At 31.9% G+C, this 21,838-nt stretch overlaps 1 non-coding gene and 1 pseudogene across 1 annotated transcript; one reads left to right on the forward strand and one right to left on the reverse strand.

The window, feature by feature from the left end:
* The window catches only part of LOC18047786, a 10,938-nt pseudogene extending 8,236 nt beyond the window's left edge, over nt 1–2,702 (reverse strand).
* An 18,818-nt stretch (nt 2,703–21,520) lies between these two features.
* On the forward strand, nt 21,521–21,627 carry LOC112100421. The gene has a single exon (XR_002906793.1). It is a non-coding gene; the product is annotated as a small nucleolar RNA R71 (small nucleolar RNA).
* The last annotated feature ends 211 nt before the right edge of the window (nt 21,628–21,838 follow it).

Below are 21,838 nucleotides of genomic sequence, written 5' to 3' on the forward strand. Positions count from 1 at the left end.
CACATTGACATATATATATTTTTCTAGTAGGCAAAATCATAGCTTTTTTTTATAATAAATTAAAGTAGTGCTATGATTTTAGACCCCTAATTAATTCAATTTATTCCATAGATAAATGACGTAATTATTTTATAAAACAACTCTCTAATTCTATTTGAAAAAGAAATAGTTGAATTGGGGATATATTTGAAAATAAAATAAAAAATCTATTATTATATAAAAATACTAAGGAATATAAACGAAATTTTACAGGCTTAGGTCAGCCTCCGATCTTAGGAATTTGGAATAAATTCTTATTATTGGACAAGTAGGGATAACCAATTAACAATCCGAATGTGGAAGTATTAGAGTAATAATCACACAATTTAGTCTAGTTTGCCCCTTATTTTGTCTTCCAAAGGTAGCCACTTACCTTAATTTGCCTCACATTAGATAATATTGCTATAAGAAAAAGAAATACATGAGTTATAATTAATTTTTCACTATTAAAACAAAAATTTATTAATTAAAAGTGTTCTCATATGTATGTGTAAAACACTTATATTTTTTAATATATCTCACATAATAATATTGTTGTTATTAACAATACACGTGATAGGGAATTTTAATTACATCCAAGATCTAGTAAGTGAAAATATCAAATAAAGGATAAATAGAAAATAGATAGAGAATAAAATCAATTACACAACACGAGAATTTACGTAAAAAAATCTATACTTGAGAAAAACATGGTCGCTAAAGACGACGAGAGAAAAATTCACTATGTGAAAAGTTATTACAATTTGTATAGTATTTTCCTCGTATCAAAAGCTCCAATATAGCATAATCTCTTAATAGACCTATTGTTTCTCTCACATTAGAAACTATACACTTTACAGAGAAATTGATTGTTATATTATACCAAAAGTGAACCTAACCTACTCATACATAGTAATTATTTCTTATAGAAAAAGTATTCAGTTTCTTATGTAAGTTGTACTATTCCTTGAATAAGTTGAGTCTCAAAGGAAAAATTACTTATTATTTAAATAGAAATTCTCCTAAAGAGAAAAATATCATAGGAAATCTTTATTAAAAAAAGAGACATATTTCCTAATAACAAGAAGTTTAAAATAATTTTTTGGTACATTGAGAATTTGATACATGGAATTTTAATTTCAACACTAACAGGCTTGATAGTTTCTTGCATGAATTTTGCAAATACAATTTCGGTTGTAAAATTTTTGTGCTTAATATTGGAATTTGCATCATTTCGATGGCCAAAGGAAAAAAATTGCCCACGATGAAAAGGTCGTTTTAGGGTGCCCATGGAGATGTTTGGTTTGACTTTTAGTATGCATAATCTGGGTTGTCATAAGGAACTGCAAAATGACGTAATGAGATTTAAGAAAAAAAACGAAGCGTGGAGTAATAATAGGGAGGAAGAGAAAAGTAAGTTATTTCTTTTTATGAAACCTTTCCATCCGGTTGCACTTTTGCTTTGATAATTTATTACTAGCATTAGATTTCTGTCTCTAAATCCAACGGTTCAGCTAGTGGACTGTTACTAACAGAATCAGTGACTGAGCCGGACCCTCCAAATAAATATAGGACGGTAACAAATGAGGCAAGTAAAAGCGGAGTTAACGAACGCAAATTTTTTTACATGGTTCGACAAATTATCTTCTGTGCTGTGTCCTTGCCTCTAAAAAAAATAAAAATAAAAAAAATGTAAAAAAGCTCACTGTACTATTTTAAAACGTTGTGGTTTAATAGGGTGTATATGTCGTTTTTTCTATTATTAATTACTGTTTGCAAAAGAATTTATGTTTAATATTGAGCCGATCTGTACTCAACTCTTCATACGTACAGAATAAATGATTAAAATGTAATTAGTGTTATATTCTTGTCTAACTATTAATTGTGTATTACTGAATCTAAATCCGCGCAAAAAGCTTTATGAGATAGAGATAGGGACATAGAAATGTACGTACATACGGAAAACATGGCAAACGGTGCCGTTAGAGAAGGAGCAATTGCAGGTGACAGCATTCTCTTCTGGAATCTCAGCCCATCCCTCTTCTCCACTGCATGGATCTACGCTGAAGTTCCAGTCCTTCTTCCCTAGCGTATTGGCTATATCTTTTAAAGCTTGTACTGCATGCATCAAATTGTTACAAACACGTACGGCTAAGTTTAACTGATAGCGTTCAACAATATCAGTATGCATATCAGTTTACATGCATACATACATATATATATATATGTGTGTGTGTGTGTGTTTGTGTAAAGTAACAAGTATCAGCCTTCAAAAAAAAAAAAAATTAGCAAGTTTGAAACCATTATGTCCTCCGGATTAAATTTACTTATATATATAATAGTACTTAAGTTCGGACATCTTGCATATTTGGCTGTAAAGTTAATCCGGATTTTACAACAGCATATATTTAAATATAAGTTCCCTCTTTTCAGAGAGGTTAATAAAATAAAAATGATGTATAATTGCACAGACTTTCTTTCTTTCTCTCTAGCTAGTATACCTTCATTTTCTGGCAAGATGGCTCCAGAAGCAAGAGCGCTTACGAGGGCAAGTGCAGTAAGTGAAAGAAAAAGAAGACGATGAAACATCTTTTTTTTTTTTTTCCCTCCCCACTTTTGCTGAAGAAATTCAGCAATAGCTGCTTTAATTTGAGAGTGAAAAACGATTAATTTGGAGAATTGGTTGCAAAATTTATGATTTTTATTTTTTTATAAGAGGATGGGAATTGAATTCTGCGTGGAAAAATGAAAGAAGACTTGACTTGACCCTTAGTAAATGATGGCAACAAGAGTGTATTACTTTAATTAATGATAGAGTCGGAACTACTTGGTACAATAAGTGTGTATAAATTTGTTTTTGGCTCTATTATTATTAATTACTTTATTCGATTCAGATCCTTTTATGATTGGAGAAATTTTAAAGTACACCAAAAGTGCTACATTACATTTAATTAATGTCATTTAAAAAAAATAAATATACACATAACATACATACATTAATTGAACGTAACTATCACTCTATGATACGTCGAATTATTAAATTCAATGGCTATTCTCTTGTTAATTTTCCATTTCACAATTATTGATACATATTGTTTTGTCCGTAACAAAAAGTCAAGAGCATGTGTGGTTGGATGACGGTCATATCTTATCAAAATCAACTTAATTTGAGCCCTAGGAATCACAACTTAATTACTATGAACCAAAGAACCATGTCTCTAGCGAGAGATTTGTTCCCTACAATTAATTGCTTGAATTGATCTCATGATGATTGATTGCCTGTTTCATATGCGAAAAAGTAAAGCTCAAAGCTTAAGTTAGAGAAAATCAAGGGCTTCATTTCCATGTTATCATTGAGTCTATCTTCAAAGATGATTTATTTATTTATTTTTGGTGTATTAAACCATCTGACATTCAAAGGCCACATTAGTCCCTGACTAATTCAGATTTGAGCTGGGTAGAACTACTAGGGCGGTAAAACTCTCCCAACAAGTATTTAACGCAGCTGCATTCCCAAGTCCCGAACCGAGAACCTTGGTTAAGCTCGAACAATCACATACCAATTGATCTACGCAAAATTATCTAAAATTTAAAAGCATTCACATATGTGTTGGACTATTGGCACCCTTTAGAAGTCGATTTTCATTGGAGAAAATTGCAAGCTTTAATTGGTGTTTATAGTACAATAAATTAAGTTGTTCATGAAGAGCGATCATCGTATTAGCTTTCAAACGCCATTAATTATTAGCAAAGCCATCAAAAAGATGAGTGAAGTGTGTTCATGAAATTGAACAATTTAGAATAGTTTTAATTAAGGTTATCTTAACTAATAGTTTATATATTATAAAAAATAATAATTGATACTTGTTTTTAATTAAAATTTTTATTTCGCTTATTTTCGAGTGAGCAACTTAATGTTATTTTACAAAAGATTTTTCGTTCCTGTCGGGAGTTGAAAATTAGAAATAAATAACAATGATAATGAAATTTGTTTTAATCAAGTATGAGAGAGTAATAAGAATCAGAAAAATAAGAGGAGAGAAAATAAAAAAGAAAAGAAAGAAAAGAAAAAGGAATTTGTGAGCAAGAGGAATGAAAACCCAATTGATTTGGGGTTTGAAGAGGGAAATTGTAACACTGCCACACTCGGGTTTGGGGTTTCAATGTTTCATGAAGAATAGTTTAAATTAATATTATTTTTGTCATTAATGGTGGAGCTATAAGATATTCAAATTATTTTAAGGGCGAGGTTAATTAGAGCCAGCTTACTAATATTGTAACTTTTAAGATAATTGTTGTTCTTATACCAATTAATAGAGCATGATAAAAAAAAAACAAAATGATAATATAAATAAACACTAAATATCATTTTAGTACCGAACTAAATCAATGTAATTATATTGTGCTCTAATCAAAGCATGTTAGATTTTGATAATTAATTTAAATGATAATTAATTAATTAATTAAATAATTTAAACAACACTTTAAGCGAGATTAGATGACTCTAGTTCAAATAATTTTACAAGAGAGATTTTGATAATTAATCCCAAAAGAATTTAAAAAAAAGTTTTGTTTGATATATTAATCACAAGATTATGAAAACAATAATCTTGATGTGTCAATACTATTTTATTAGTACGATTATTAATCTTTAATTAAACTAATATAATGTCCTTATGGTATAATACTAATCATGTAAATTATTCGACTGTCAAGTTTGTGTAATTTACATGTAGGGTATTGAAAATTATTAGATTTTATTTAAAAATATTAGTTATAATTCAAAAAATTAACTATCTAAACTATCAATATAAACTATGAATATATATTTATTGGGCAATTTGTTTATTATATGTCATAAGAGTAAAATACAGTCAATTAAAACTTATGTTAACTTAAATGATCAAAGAAACCTATGTAAGAAAATAGTTATAAGAATGATTTAACAGATTAATTGTAAAACTTTTATTGTTATTCATATTTATTAAAGTAATTTAAGCTTATTATAAATATGTTTTCCTAAGTCGAGTTGGTTTACATGGTCAGAGGGGACAATAAGGTGAAAATATCCCCACCTATTACGGCCCCAGATTCACCGTGGTTTTCTCAAAAACAAATTTTAAATTATGACAAATATAACATATTTATACTAAAATAAATATCAAGTCAATGTATTATAATTAATCTAATATTAAATCGCGTAATAATTAGGCTGACATATTGGAATAAAACATTAAATTTTTCTTTTTTTGAATTCAATAAAACTTTGAACTTAAACCCGACAAGATTAGGAAATGAACTTACAGTCTTGTGTTGTGTTTATATTGGACTGTCATATCGCCGACCCGTACCCCACACTCATTCGTACAACGTATTGACATTGTTTTTTTCGTAGACTAAGTTAACACCATGTCCCTGAATGGACAATGACGTCTTATCAAAAAAAGAGGAGTGAGGTGCCACTATATTTTTGCTCGTGACTTGAAATTTGAACCAACAAATTTGGTATAATGGTAACAAAAATATTGTTATTTTTTTATCTATGTGACATTGTTTTTATCATTAGGATTTGCCTATTTTACGTTTCCTCTTACACAGCTGAACAATGGGTTTTATTAAGATTTATTGTCACATGGAGAGCTATATTTTACATTAAACGTAAGGTAGCAACTCCCTTATTATTATGGCATGCATCTTTTTCTTAAGATTCTTTGTCATTTTTCGTTGAACAGTAATATTCTTCGGAACCGTAGAACAATACGTAATTACATACTTGCATCTGTAATTAAGAACACCTATCCAGAGATTTGTTCCCTTCAATTCATTGGTACGACAATACCTCTAAAGTTAAATATAACCATGATGTGGCTCATAACTCACAATTGATTGAATTGGTCTGATGATTGTTTCATTTGCCAAAAAGTAAAGCTCAAATTAAACTTAACTTGGAGAAAATCAAAGACTCCATCATTTTCATGTTTTTATACGGTCTCATAGTTTTTCCTCGTTGGAAATTTCGAACGTGAAAAGAAGTTAAAAACTTTTATTAGTTTATATAAGAAACTGATTTCTTTTTTATTTAAATCATTTAACTTATATTTTTTCTAGCTTACTTTTAATTTAATAAATAATATTTGAACTAAAAGATACGTGGATCCAAATATCTAGCTTTGTAGATGTACAACTTTCATGTAAAGATATTTGTATCTGTATCTCGATCCGGATATGTACAAATCTTTAATATTACCATCTAAGTCTGCATTTTTTAATCTGCGGTTAAGGATCTTTCTGGATCTGGATCTTCAGGATCATTGCGGTTAAGGGTCAGACCCAAAATTTTTTGTCATCCCTCGTCTTAAGTATATTATTTGAGCCTGATGTGACCGACAATCTAATTTGACCAATTTAACCATTTTATTAGAATTTGCTAATTAAAATTAAAAAAAAAAAACAAGAAGTTTGCTTATGTTATAAATTTACATATGGCAACACTAAAGAGTGGCATAAAAAAAGAGAGAAGGCCAGAGTAAATATAAAAATCTCAGCAGCTAAAAATTCATTATTCTTATTCATTTCGTGGCTTTATATAGAACAAGGGGAAGGGGGTGTTATATGTTATTCATTACGTCCATTATTGATTATTTTATTTACATTCATTTCTAGGAATGATTGAGAACCAGTTGGATGTAGTTCATGATTTTCATTTCAAATTTTTTTTAAAAAAATCTCAGAGGTTTTTAAGAGCTCTTCAAGAGTTCCAATTAAGTTCATGTCATCAATATAAAATGCTACAATTGCAAATCCTAATTTAGTTTTTTTAATAACTGCATATAGGTAAATAGGATCATTTTTATGTCCTCCTTTAATTAAATATTCCCTCAAATGCATCCAAATTGTTTCAATTTAGATAAAGATCATTGTAGTTTTATTGAACACAGATTTCTTTAAATCTTTAGTAGTTTTTATGAGCTCTTCAGGAGTTCCAATTAAGTTCATGTCACTAACATAAAATGCTATAATTGCAAATCTAAATTTAGATTTTATGATGAATGCATATGGGTAAATAAGATCATTTTTATCTCCTTCTTTAATTAATATTCCCTCAAATGCGTCCAAATTGTTTCAATTTGGATAAGGATCACTGTAGTCTAATTGAACACATATTACAATCCTTTAATTTAAATGCTTCAAGCATTTTGAAAATTTTAAAGATTTTTATGTAAATATTAGCATCAGCCATCAAGTGACCTATACAGATATATAATCACTATATCTATTATATGCATGTTAAGTCTTTTTTAGATTACTAAGTTGATTAAAAATCAAAACAAAATGGTACCCATCAGAAGAGAATACATATTCTCATAATCAATATCATCTATAGGAGACTTTGTACAACTAGTCATGCTTTGTATCTAATAATTTTATTACGTTCATTACGTTTCCTCACAAATACTCATTTATATCCAACAGGATTGATGTCTTCATGTGTCTAAACTACAGGTCAATAAACTTCACGTTTAGCTGGAGAAGTCAATTCTACTGTAATGGCTTCTGTTCATTGAGGCCAATCACGCCTTTGTCTATATTTATCAGTAGTTTCAAGATCATAATCATTTAGAATATCATTAGCTACTGTAAACGCAAGCACATCATTGATGATAATTTCTTTATGATTCCACACATTTGTGTTTGTAAAATCTATAGACGTTTCTTTATGTCTAGCCACTTCAAGGCCTTATGCCTCATCTCAGGCGTGTACTTTTTCAAGAAGTCTTTTAGGGTGTTTGGTCTTATCAAGGGCAAACGCTTTTAAAAATATTACCCTGAGTATAGTCAACAGGAATCTCACAATTTTTTTATCCATTTGCCTCTTTAAAAGTTATTGTCACTTTAGGGACTTATGTCTCTTTAGGGACCATCAATTTATTTAGAACTATGATGCAGATAATAAGGTATATTCATAGCTTGAGCTTCATTTTCAACAGGATTTGATTTTTCATTCTCCTGTTCTGGGGAGTATTGTCTTTGCAACCAAGTGATCTGCCATTTCTAATCTATAACAGATAATTCATTAGCTACTCATACACTTAATTGTTCAACAAAAACAATCACTCGAGTTAATGTATTAGCAGTTGGAATAAATGACTTGTTTAGTTTTACCAAAATCTGCATCCGGCACTGTAAAAATATTATCCTCCGTACTTCATTTTCACATTAACTAGTACATGGATCTAATTGAGACAATATGAATAAAAAAAATTTCCAAGACAATTCATGCCTTACTTCAGGAGGTTTTCTATTTCCTGGTGATGGAAAAATTGTGTCATTAAAGTGAAAATCTACAAAACATACGGTGAAAAGTTTATCCGATAGGGGTTCAAGATATCAGCATTGTAAAATGATGCAATTATGCAAATGTAATATTGCATTGCATAATACAAACCAACATATGACCATCACACAAGAGAATCATTCAAAACCATAAAATAGCAAACTAGTCCACTATTTAGATAGATTTTGGTCCACATATATCTCCCTAAATTCTTTATAGAAATGATGGAGACTCATGACCAACCTCAGAAGGGGAATGTGTATCCACAAATTTTTCTTGTGAGCAAGTAATACAAACAATCTCATTGGACAATTGAATCTTCTAGTTCTTTAATGGATCTCCATGATGATTTCATCAATAATTCTATGCATCGTTGCAGATCCTGGGTGCCTGTTGGTTGCTTATTGCTTTAGGTGTCAATATGCAAGTGTACACAATAAGTAGTATAATGAGGAATATTCAAATTGTTTCCACAGGGATTGATGTTATATGACTTGCTACAACAATCTTAATGATGCAAATTCAACCTAATTAAACTAAAATACTGAATGAAATTATTAACCTAACTAAATTGAAAATGTAATAAATAGAATGCAATAAAGAAAAATTCTCAAGTCAAACACAAAAATATAATCAAAGGGAAATGAGTAGTTGAGTGCTTAAACTCACTTAATGGTATTGACTATTTTTCCATTAATATTTTATTGCAACAACATTTACTATAACACTGGGTAGAATCCCTCATGCATCCTCAGCTGTCGCATATCAGATATCTTATATCTAAATGCAACCTACCAGTGACTAGTTGTTTTGCTAATATTAGATACAACATTATACGTTCTATGTTCCAATTGTCCTACAAGGTAAATATTTATGTCTAGTTCTTCACTCATCTTAGATTAAGCATCGCCCTATTCAAATCGAGATTAATTCAACTTGGGAAACTCAACCTAAAACCATGTATTGTCTTGATTTATTCCACTAAGTCAAACTTTTTTTAGGCTCCTTCTTAACTAGTATCCACTAAATGAGTGGTCAGCCAAAATAAGGATTTTCAATAAATAAAATCAAGACAAAATGCTACAACATATTCTGAGCAACACACATGTATAAGTCAAATAACCATTAAGCTTGTTTAATACCCAACTACACCAAAGTTTAGTTCATGATATGAGATAAAATAGTAACAATACTCATGTATGCCATAAAATACATTCCCATAGAGTGAAGAAAACAAGAAAATAAAGATGAGGAATTGAGTTCCGCTAGGCCTTTGCAATCTCTTATTCTTTTTCTTCTGGAATCCCTTGTTGCAGCCCTCAATTATCCCTTATTCTTTTTTTTTCTCTATTATTTTTCTTGAGTGACGGCTTTCCCTTTTCTTCTTTCACGTGTGCTCTTTTTATATCTTGAAATTAGGGCAACTAAAAGTATGTGGCCACATGTTTCTTTTTTGAAAACCTCGGATCACATATCTTTTTGTGCCGCCCGTCATTGCTTTGTTAGTTAACACACGCGTAATCTTGTCTGCAGTTGCTCTCGAATTGTTGTAGCAATGGCTATAACATATTTTCTAATTTAAACTTATTTTGGTTCATCTGCAGATAAATTCTTTGTCATTTCTATAAGTTTGCTGCTGCTGCATGCCATCCATAAAACTTGAGCTTTTTGACACCTACAATCACACACATAATCAGAGCATAAAGTTCTCTAAACAAAACCAATTTATTAAAAATAAATATAAAAAAATGCTCATGTAAGATGTAATTAAAAATGCAATAAAAACACATAAGTAATATTAGTTTAAGTCTAAAAATGCCATGTTAACTCTTACTTCATAGAGTTGTCACACCCCCAAACTTAAACCATTACTTGTCCTCAAGTAATGACAATAATACTAACACTTTACTCATACAATCATGCAACAAACAACTTAACTTTATCATCTAACTTGGTCGGATTCATCAGTCCTCAGATTTCATTCTTAAATATGCAAAATCACCATTAGTAGTTCCAGTTCTAGCTTAGGTCTTATTCTATCTAGAGTGTGTGTGTGTGGAACTTTGATTAAGTTCCAGAGTTGCTGCAGCATCACACAAGATCAAATATAACTCAAAGATAAAATAAAAGACAATTCTATTTATGGGGGAACAAGAGTAAAAAATAGCTCCAAATTGTGCTACAACAATTATTATTTTCTTTCCATTTTTTTCTCAAGTCATACCCTTAAGTGTAACATTGATTTTTCATATGAGTGCCTATCACTTGTAATGATGACACCCAATTACTTAACTAATGTACAAATCAGAGTTACTGCAGTATAAACATTTAAGATGCAATAACATAGTCTTATCTTTAGACACTTTTGACTTAAGGTTGAACATGAGGCTCATGAACAAACCTGGATACTCAATATCCTAGACAGAGGACCTATCTTGTTTTTTGGGTTGCTACAGTAATGCCCATAACTCTTGTTGCTTTTTTACTCAAGTCTGCATTTGGGGTACATATTCAGCCGTGGTCATTCAACAACTGAGTCATTGGAGCAGAATTTTATTTCATATCTACCACAATTTGTGACAATTCTAAAACATTTTTTCAGGTTCCCCTAAACTTGAGATATTGTTAAACCTTAGCTCTACCTGGTTTTTTTACAGCATACTCACAAAACTCAACCAAAGCCTAAGTGTTAAGACATAATTCCAACGCCCATCTATAAACTATCTCTACTTGGAAGTCATTCGTCTTACATTTCATCACTCAATTCATCCTCATTGGGTTTTCTAATCAAATACAAATGCTAGACAAATAGAGCTACACACATAATACAAACACATACATTCATAGACACATTACACCATAACACAGCCCCTTTTATTTGGGGTACATATTCAGCCCTGGTTACTCAACAACTGAGTCATTGGAGCAGAATTTTATTTCATATCTACCACAATTTGTGACAATTCTAAAACATTTTTTCAGGTTCCCCTAAACTTGAGATATTGTTAAACCTTAGCTCTACCTAGTTTTATTACAACATACTCACAAAACTCAACCAAAGCCTAAGTGTTAAGACATAATTCCAACACCCATCTATAAACTGTCTCTACTTGGAAGTCATTCGTCTTACATTTCATCACTCAATTCATCCTCATTGGGTTTTCTAATCAAATACAAATGCTAGACAAACAGAGCTACACACATAATACAAACACATACATTCAAAGACACATTACACCATAACACAGCCCCTTAAACTTAAGAGGTGTTGTGTCCTTACATGCATTCAACATAAATAAAAACAAACATGCATACACTTAAAATTAAAAAAATGTAAAATAAACATGATAAAATAAACAAAAGAAAAGAAAAGATTTAGAAATTGCAAAGCTAAAGTGGGCTAACAAGGGATACTCCTCTGTTGTTGGAAACTATTCTAAGCATATGCTGTAAAGGGTCACTACTTCTTTGATCCATTTCTCAAATGCTCCTTTGGTGAACCTAGTGGTGCAGCAATTAATTGTTTCTTCTTCTGGCTTTTGGTTAGATTGGTTGGAGGGGTTCCAGCAGCTTCTGTAACATTGGGTAAAGTTGGCTTTGTTTTCTTGGGTTCTGGTTCTTCTGGTGCTCGCAATACTGCAGCACCTCTAGAAGGTGTGCCCATTTTCTCTTACTGGGTGCCCTTGGAGTTGAGACAGGAGATTTTGTGGGAGTTTTCTTTAGAGCGTCTGGTGAAGGAGTTGTTGTTGTTAGTTGATCAGTAGTAATGGGTTCCTTTAAACTTCACATTCATTCTTTTGTCTTTGTAGCTCTGCTGATAACTTTCTTTAAGGCTGCATTAACATTATATTTTTCCTCTGTCTCGGACTCCTTATAGATCAACATTTGTTTCCCTCCAGTCATAATTAGAGGTTTATATTCCTTTTCCTCTTATTCTTCTTCTTCCTCACTTTCTGCTCCCTTTTCTTCTTCCTCATCTTTAGCTTCTTCTTTTCTTGCTGCAGCTCTTCTACTGACTATTCTTTGGTCAATACTTCTTCACTTTCTTCTACTGGAGTAGTCTCTTCAGCTCTTTGGAAATTGAAGTGCGGCAATAGTGACTTAGGGAAATCTGTATGTTTGCTCTTTATATATATTACAAATTGATGTTTTTGTGCTTTAAAATGTAGTAAAAAGTCTAAAACCTCTTATTCTCTTTTTTTTTGTGCTTGGACACATGCATTTAAGCTTTCACTGAGTTCTTACAATATCTTCTCAATCCCTATAGCTTGCCTTGATTTAACAGCAGCATGTTATTCTGAGGTTGCTGCAGTAAATTTCCTACCAATCCTTTTGACTATCTTAGCTATGATAGCCCCTTCATTGTTCACTCTCTCATTACTTGCCAAAAAATTTTACCCCCGAGGCCTCACAAATGCTTGTGATAAGTGAAGGAAATAGCAATGTAGTAGACTATTGCTTATTTGTTGCACGCTCTCTAATTGCTTGTTCAATGATCTTTCCAACATCAATGGCTAGACCCTTTACTATAGCACAGAGACGTATGAGTCTATCTTGGGATACTGTGGTTGTGTGTATAGTTAGTGTTGTATAAATTTTATTGAACTCACAAGTGTACGAATCTATTATAGAATAGATCAATGGTGACGAGTGTCGATCTCACGAGAAGGTGAATTTTAATTGCGTGTAGAGTTAATTTTCTAAGTGGATGGTTGGATTTGTGGTGAAGGTCATTTAGACTTATCCTAAAATTTAAATTAGAATTGAGGGAATAAATTAGAGTAAAATCTATTGAAATTGAAGCGCTTAGGTATCTGGATATGCATCAACATGCACCATGGGTTTAATATTCCTTATTAGTGCCAATTAAATCATGAAGGGGTTTCCACTCCTTATGAACCTCACTCTAATAAATATGGTGCTAAAGGCTTATTGTGCCAAATAGTAATAACCTTGTACTAGGGAGCCGGTTATACCAATGCGGTATCTAGACAAGATTATTATTATATGTCAATGAAAAGTCAAAAAATCCACAAAAATTAAAGGGAAACAGAAAGTAAATTTACTAAATCAAGCTCATGGCACATGTTGAGACTTCACCTTCAACCTAAACTTGAAAGAAAATTAGCTATTCATAATTGAATTAAGGATAAAATAGAAATTTATTAAAATATGTAGAAAATACAAGATGGAGAAGGAACTACAGAAAATAGAGCTAAAAAATGAATTCAGGGATGTCGAATTAAGGAGGAGCCCCCTTTTTTATAGATACAATGAGTAAATCATGGCCATCAGATTAAAACAATTTGGACGCTCAGGATTGCACCACGTGACAAGTTCTGATTGGATAGAACACATCATCAGGGCTGTCATTCCGTGTAATACATGTATCATACGCATGTTTTTTGATCCACTGACATACTGCCACGTTATCGGTCAACTATACATAATCATTTTAGTCTAATAGGATCGCGACACATCATCAGTCAACGCCACATAGGCAGTCAATGCCACACCATTCGTCCAATCGAATGTTGCCACATCATCGGTCGGTGCCACATGATCATACCGTATATGTAAATAGTGTTGTGAACAGTATCATGAGCAATACCATAAATGTAAACAGTGTCGTATGCTCCTCCTAAGGTTTTCGACTATCCTAAGTTCAAAATTGATGTCCGTTTTGTTATCTAATCTCTTATTCATTGTGACATAACCATGATGCCCCGTGAAATACAGAAAATACATAATTATAATAAAACACACATAAATAAATTACAAGGGACTTAACTACATAAAAGTAGAGATGTTAGTGAGACTTGGAGTGTAAAATGATGATTTTCTCCTTTATAAATATACACTTTTTAACACTCAATAGTTGGCATCAGTCTAGATTTCAAGAATTTCACCCAAACCTTAGCAATAGGATTCAAGTCTATTCTATTAACCACCCTACCCTCTTCATTCATCCATTTACTGCCTTATATGGTTAAGGCTTTAAAAACCTCCCCTCACTTCTTTACAATCATGTTCTAAATAAATTTGGTATACTCACAATCAATAACAGCAGGCAAGTCATAAAAAACATTGATAACTCGAGAATCTAAAGGTACTTGAACTTGCCTCGCAAAAATATTGTGTTGGTCTTGCTGTAACATGTTTGAATAGAACGCTTTAACGATTGGGAGGACTGAGTCTTGGGGGGTGAGCACATAACTTGATCCATCCTCTCCGTGCTGCAGCAGAATAGATATTGTTTATCATCCCAGTTGGTTGTTTGGAAATTAGAAGCCCTTTTCTTCCAAAATTTCCCTCAGCTCGATAATTTATTTATATTTTTCCTCGGCTTTAAAGTTGTAGAAATGCTCAGGATCCTTCAATCTACCAGCACGTCCTTTAATTTTTGGCATTGCTGCAGCAATTTAAATTGAGTTTTGTTGTGCTGAAAAGATAAAAACTTGAAAAAAAAATGTAAAGATGCTGGGAGTTACAGATGGGGAAAGAAAAAGTAGTACTGAATTTGAAATGTTGAAAGTGAAACCCTGATTTATAGCAAAAGGAAAGTGGAGAGAGAGAGGTAATTAAAATGATAAATGTAGAAAAATTTTGAATTTAAAAAAAATTAAATGGAAAAGAAGATATATGTGTCATGGAAAATCAGGGATTGCATAATCTTTCTTATTAAAAATTATGATCTACTGACATAAATGTGTCATCCACCAACTGTAAAAATCCAAGGCTGATAGTGCAACTGTAAAAATCATTGCTGTAACAATCAATCCATTGTTGCAGCAATAAGGGTAATGCCTTTGTTATTTGCAAACCATTTTTTGTCTACCATGCTATATGTGATACTGCCGCAAGTTCTTTCTGCTTCTCTGCCCACCTTTTTTTTAGTCAACTTCTACTTGCTCCAATTTAACACAAGAAAATAAAAGAGAATAAATAAATTAGATGCACATTTTAAAATAAAAAAAAGACAAATTAAACAATTTTCAAAACTAAGTTTAGTGCTTTAAAATTTTGAAACAACTTCCCTCATTAGGTTAGGTTGCCTCCTAATAGTGCTTGATTTTAGGTCCTTTAGCTTGACCATCCTTGATTGCTCAAGCTGGATCCTTTAAGAACAATTCCTCCCTTGGATTGTTCACAATAGCTCCAATGTACTGTTTGACTTATTGTCCATTCACCTTAAATTCATGACATGTCCTTTTATTTTAAAGTTCAACAGCTCTGTAAGGTTAAACTTTAATGAGTTTGAAGGGTCTTGATCATTTAGACTTTAATTTTATAGGGAAGAGTTTTAATCACGAGTTGTAAAGCAAGACTTGGTGGCCTGGAATAAACTCCCTATGCTGGATTTGCTTGTTATGCCATTGTTTTGTACTTTTCTTGTATAGTCTTGCATTTTCATATGAGAACAACCGTAATTCTTGTAGCTCACAAAGCGGTAACTTCCTCTGCTCTATTGCTAGATACGATCAGTTGTTTTATTGCCCTATATGCTTTGTACTCCAACTCTAATAACAAATGGAAAACTTTCCCGTAAACAATTCTGTATGGAGGCATGCCAAGTAGTGGGGGTTTTGTAAGTTGTTCGGTAAGCCTATAAGGAGTCATTTAGTTTAATGGACTAGTCATTCTTTTGGGATTCACCACTTTCTCTAGAATCTTTTTTATCTCCTTATTGGACACTTCTAGCTAATCACTTATTTGTGGATAATATGTTGTAGCAACTTTATACTTGATCCCATACTTAGCCAACGTTGCAGTAAATATTCGATTGCAAAATTGGGTTCCTTCATCACTGACAATTGCTTTACGAGTGCCAAATCTTGAGAAAATGTTCTTCTAAAGAAACTTCACCACTACCTTAGCATCATTTGTTCGCAATGTTGTAGCTTCTACCCACTTGGATATATAGTTGGATACATAGTCTACAACAACTAAGATTTATAAATTGCCAAAAGAAGGTGGAAATGATCCTATAAAGTCTATTCCCTATACATCAAAAAGTTCAACTTTTAAGATGTTGGTTAGTGGTATTTCATGCTTTTGAGATATGTTTCTTGTTTTTTAGCAACTTGTCACAACATTTAACAAACTCATAATCATCTTTAAAGATAAAGGGCCTGTAATAACCTAATTGAAAAACTTTTGATATTGTTCTATGTCCTCCAAAGTGTCCACTAAATACTGTAGCATGACAAGACTGCATAATATTTGAAATTTTTTCATTATGAATACATCTTCTGATCACATGGTCTAAATAAATCTTGTACAAGTAAGGGTCATCCCACTGATAGCTTCTGACATCATGGAGAAATCTCTTATTTTGCTGGCAGCTCAAATCAGGTGGTAGTAATCCACTTACTAAGTAATTAGAGAAATCTGCATACTATGGAAATCTAGATTGATGCAGTATTTGTGCATGCTGTATCATCATAACTGCTCATTAGGAAAAGTTTTTGTGATGTCCTGCTTAGTCAAAGTGCTTGCATCTGCTTCAAGTCTTGAGAGATGAACTGCTACTTAATTCTTAGTGCCTTTTCTATTTATGATCTCTAAGTCAAACTCTTATAGTAAAAGAATCCATATAATCAACGTTAGTTTGACATCTTTGTTTGAAATCAAATACTTTATTGCTGAGTGATCAGTATAAACAGTCACTTTGGTGTTAACCAAATAAGCTCTTAATTTACCAAATACAAAACAACCAGCAACTCCTTTTCAATGGTAGTATAGTTGAGTTGTGCATTAGCTAAGGTCTTGTTGGCATAATAAATGGAGTGAAAAATCTTGCCTTTCCTCTACCCTAATACTGCTCCAACAAAGTGGTCACTAGCATCGCATATCAACTCAAAAGACATACTCTAATCGGGTGTTACAATAACTGGTACTATAACAAGTGCTCTCTTCATCTTAACAAAGGCTTTTAAGTAATTTTCATCAAAACTAAAGGGTTTTTCATGCTCCAACAGCATGCATAAAGGGTTGGATATTTTGGAAAAATCCTTAATAAATCTTCTATAGAACTTAACGTGTCCTAAAAAACGCCTAATGCCCTTGAATGAAGTAAGTGGTAAAAGTTTATCGATCATTGACACAACTTAAAAGTAAATTTTAACTCCCAAGTATAAGAGTGTCTTGTTGTATTATAACTCGGTGAGTCCGAGGTCGATCCACAGAGAAAAGATTTAATTAGTTTATTTTATTTTAACTAAAAATTAAAATTAAAACTTAAATACAAACAACTTAATTTAAATGAAACTATGAAATTGAACTAGTTAGGGTTATGGATCCACTCTTAGAAGTAAATAAAACTTAATAAATTCTTTTTGCTAATTTTTTAGATTTATTACCCAAAAGATTAATTATACAAATTATTATTATTTTCCCTTTAATTTTATGATGGATTAAGTATTTATTGTGCCAAAATTTAATTTGTCTACAATAAGTCAAAATACCATTTTACCATGCCTTATATTAAGATCTTAAGAATTTATTGTGCCAAATTCATTTGTTTGTCTACAATAAATCAAATTTTCAAAATATAAAACATCTATAAAATTAAATAGAAAATAATTTAATTTATAAAATTAAACATAGAATTTGATCAAATTATATTTATTTCTTAAGAGTTTCACCTTCCCCTAACTAATATTATTTAGTTAAGCATAATTAAAATAAAAAGAAGTAGTAAAATTGAATTACTTATAATTAAAAGAAATAAAAACAACTAAAATTGAAAATAAAACTAATTTTATTAATGAAAATAATTATATAAAATATTAAAAACACACCTGGAAATCAAGATTACAAGGAGATTGAGAGAATTTGAGAAGAAGAGAGTTGTAGAGAGATGATTAAAACATAAAAATGAGGCCCTATTTATAGAAAAATAAATTCATAATCCAGTGCTTTGCGGTCCATCATAGGCTTCATGCATGTGCTCCTCACAACCCTTAGATCAAGATCCAATGGCTGGTCAAACTTCAAAAGTCAACATCACACATGGCATCATTTGACTCGTCCGATTTGCCCAAAGAACAGTTGAGATTTGGCGGGTTAATGGGTGGATCGGGTCGACCCGAATACAAAGATTCGGATCCTCCAACTTGCTTCACCAACCATTACCACGTGGCACAATCATGGCCATTGAATCATGAACGGTTGAGATTTAGTCAAGATTGCAATTTATCCCATTCACTCATATCTATTGTAAGCTCATTTCATCATCCAATCAGTGCTCGGTCAACAGGAAAAATCAACTTTTTTTACACAAGCCCAATTTTAAGCCGATCTTGACTGATCTTAAGGTTTTCGGACCTCCGGAATCCAAATTTGACCTCCGTTTATCTGTTTGGAGCCTCGAAGTACGTGAAATTAATAATTTTCCTAATAAACACATAAAAATACACAAAATTAAATATATTTAAAACATAATTAATAATTCATAATATATTACATAAATACAAATATAAATTATAATATAAGCATAAAATAACATATTATCGCTTGATAATTAAACAATTTTTAATACTAATCAATCACCTCTAGTTTTGCCTTATCCACCTCTATTCCCTTTCTAGAGACCTTATGACCTAATATTATCCTTTCTTGTACCATGAAATGACACTTTTCGAAATTCAACACTAAATTTGTCTCTTCACATCTCTTAAGCACATTTTCTTGATTATGCAAATAGTCATCATATGATTCTCTAAAAGCTAAAAAATCATCCATGAATACCTCAAGTGCTATAGTCATCATGTTGTCTTCTCCTATCTTCTAGTGCTATAGCAATCTAGTTGGAGCTTGAATATCTGTCCAAGAAATAGTAGTACTCTTTTCTACCAAGTCTGTCCAATATCTGATCTATGAAAAGTAATGGAAAGTAATCATTCATTGTGGCTTTGTTTAATATTCTATAATCCATGCAAACTCTCCATCTAGTTATTGTTCTAGTAGGAATGAACTCATTATTTCACTTGCTATAATTGTTACTCCACCATTCTTTGGAACACATTGTACTGGGCTTACCCATGAGCTATATGATATTGGATAAATGATTCTAGCATTAAGCCGCTTGATGATCTCTTTCTTCACAACTTCCTTCATGATGAGGTTTAATCTTCTCTGTTGCTCTATAGAGTTGCTGTAGTAATCCTCCAGCAAAATCTTATGCATGCATATGGAGGGGCTAATTCCTTTGATATATGTGATGGTCCATCCAATGGCCTTTTTGTATCTCCCCAATACATCCATAAGCTCTTTTTTTGTTCTACATTCAAACAAGATGAAATGATTACAAGAAGTGTGTCATTGTCACCAAGATAAACATACTTTAAATGTGAAGGTAAAAGTTTTAATTCTAAAACAGGAGGTGACTCAATAGATCAAATAAAACTTCCCTATTTGAAAAATCTAGAGATTTAAAGTGCTTTTCAGTTCTTATGGGTTGCTTCTATCCTAACCATGCTTGTCAATTGTTTCAAGATCTTTATTTTCCAGTTCTTCAAATGTTATAGCCTTGAGTTTTTTATTGTTACAGTGACTGTTTAATCATTTGCAAAATCAAACTCCACAACACTGATAAAATTACATGATTTAACATCATCAAGACTCTTCATGGCATCTAGCATATTGAAAGTAACTTGCTGATCATTAACCCGCATAATCAATTCTCTTTTATCCACATCAATTAGAGTATTTCTTGTGGCTAAGAAATGTCTGCCTAAAATGATTGCTACTTCTTTATCTACCTTAAAGTCCAACACTATGAAATCCACTAGGAAAATAAATTTATCTATATTTACCAAAAATTCTTCAATCTTATCTTCTAGATAGGCATGAGATCTGTCAGTAAGTTGTAAAGTCACTATTGTTGGTCTAACTTCTCTAACTTCTCTAACTCCCAATTGCTTTAACATTGATAGGGGCATGAGATTGATGATAGCCCTTAAATCACAAAGTGCCTTATGATTATATTTTAGTTCCCATAGAGCATGGAATTGTAAAGCTTTCTGGATCCTTCAGCTTTTGAGGTATCTTGTTATGAAGTAGATGACTGCATTCTTGCGTTAGAGCAATTGTTTTAAACTCTCTGAGCTTTCTTTTCCTTGCCAAAATATCCTTCAAGAACTTCACATAATTTGGAATTTGTTCTAAAGTTTATTGAATTGCTTGTCTTGTTTCCGTTTATGGAATCCTTTAGGAAATAGTGGTGATGCCTAAACTGCTACGTTGTAGCAGACTGTATAGATTGCTTCTCTTTTGCCATGTTCTGGACTAATGTGGTTGGCATTGCAATAACTTCACCAACAGTTGCTGGATCATCATTTTTTGCAGATGTTATAGCTTGGCTGCTCACACCAGTGTGCTAGAAACTGGGAGGTTGTGGCTCCTTTTCAACTTGAGGTTTTTTTTATGTTACAATAATATTTTCATTCTCTTCTTGGATCCTCTATGTCACTGGGCAAACTGCACTGAGGTCTATTGCTTAATGATGTAGCAAGCTATCCAATCTGATTTTCTAAATTTTTTAATGATACAACTTGACTTTGGACAATCGTTTCATTCTTTACAATATAATCTTTAATCAATGCTTCAAGACAACTGAGTTTACCATTGTTGGTGCTTTTTTACCCTTGATTTTGCTGGTGAAATCCAGGTGGTTGAGCAGGCATGTTTTGTCCACTAGGTACCACAACATGTTGATTCTGATAGATCCATGAGAAGTTTAGGCGTTTTCTCCATCTAGGGTTGTAAGTGTTTAAGTAAGGATTATTCTGGTTATATCTGTTGAAGTTGACTACATAGTTGACTAAGGTAAGATTTCTAGGACAATTATCAAACAAATGCCCTTCTCCGTAATAAACACAAGATACCTTAGTAATTTGGTTGACAGTTACAGGAGCAGTAGTCATAACCTTCACCATAATTGTTAACGAGGTTACTTAGGCTGATAATGTTGTCAAGGCATCTACATTATGAATTCATGTTGTTCTTCTTGTTATAGTTTATTTGGTCGATGGCCAATCATAATTGTTATTAGTTATCATTTCTAAAATTTCATAAGCCTCATTGTAAGACATAGATAACAAGCCTTATTGTTAGCGAGGCACTTGACGAAAGGGGGGCACACTGAGCAATATACAACAAGGAATACAGTGATGAGGACACCTCCTAAGTAACTCCTTGAATATTTCTCATGCAACATACAAGCTTTTATCTTTAAGTTGATGGAAATATGTGATCTGATTTATCAATTTTGTATTCTTGGTAAGTAGGAAGTACTTCATTAAAAATTTGTCAACCAAGTCATTCCATGTAGTAATGAAGTCAGCCAGTAGAGAGTTCAACAATGCTCTTACTCAATTCCTTAGAGAATATGGAAAAAGTTTGAGTCTCAATGCTTTTTGTGATGCTCCAACAATCTTGAAAGCATCACTTACTTTCAAAAAAAAGTTTAAGGTAAAGATA

Source organism: Citrus clementina, unplaced genomic scaffold (assembly GCF_000493195.1).
Source record: "Citrus clementina cultivar Clemenules unplaced genomic scaffold, Citrus_clementina_v1.0 scaffold_3, whole genome shotgun sequence".
NCBI lineage: Eukaryota > Viridiplantae > Streptophyta > Magnoliopsida > Sapindales > Rutaceae > Citrus > Citrus x clementina.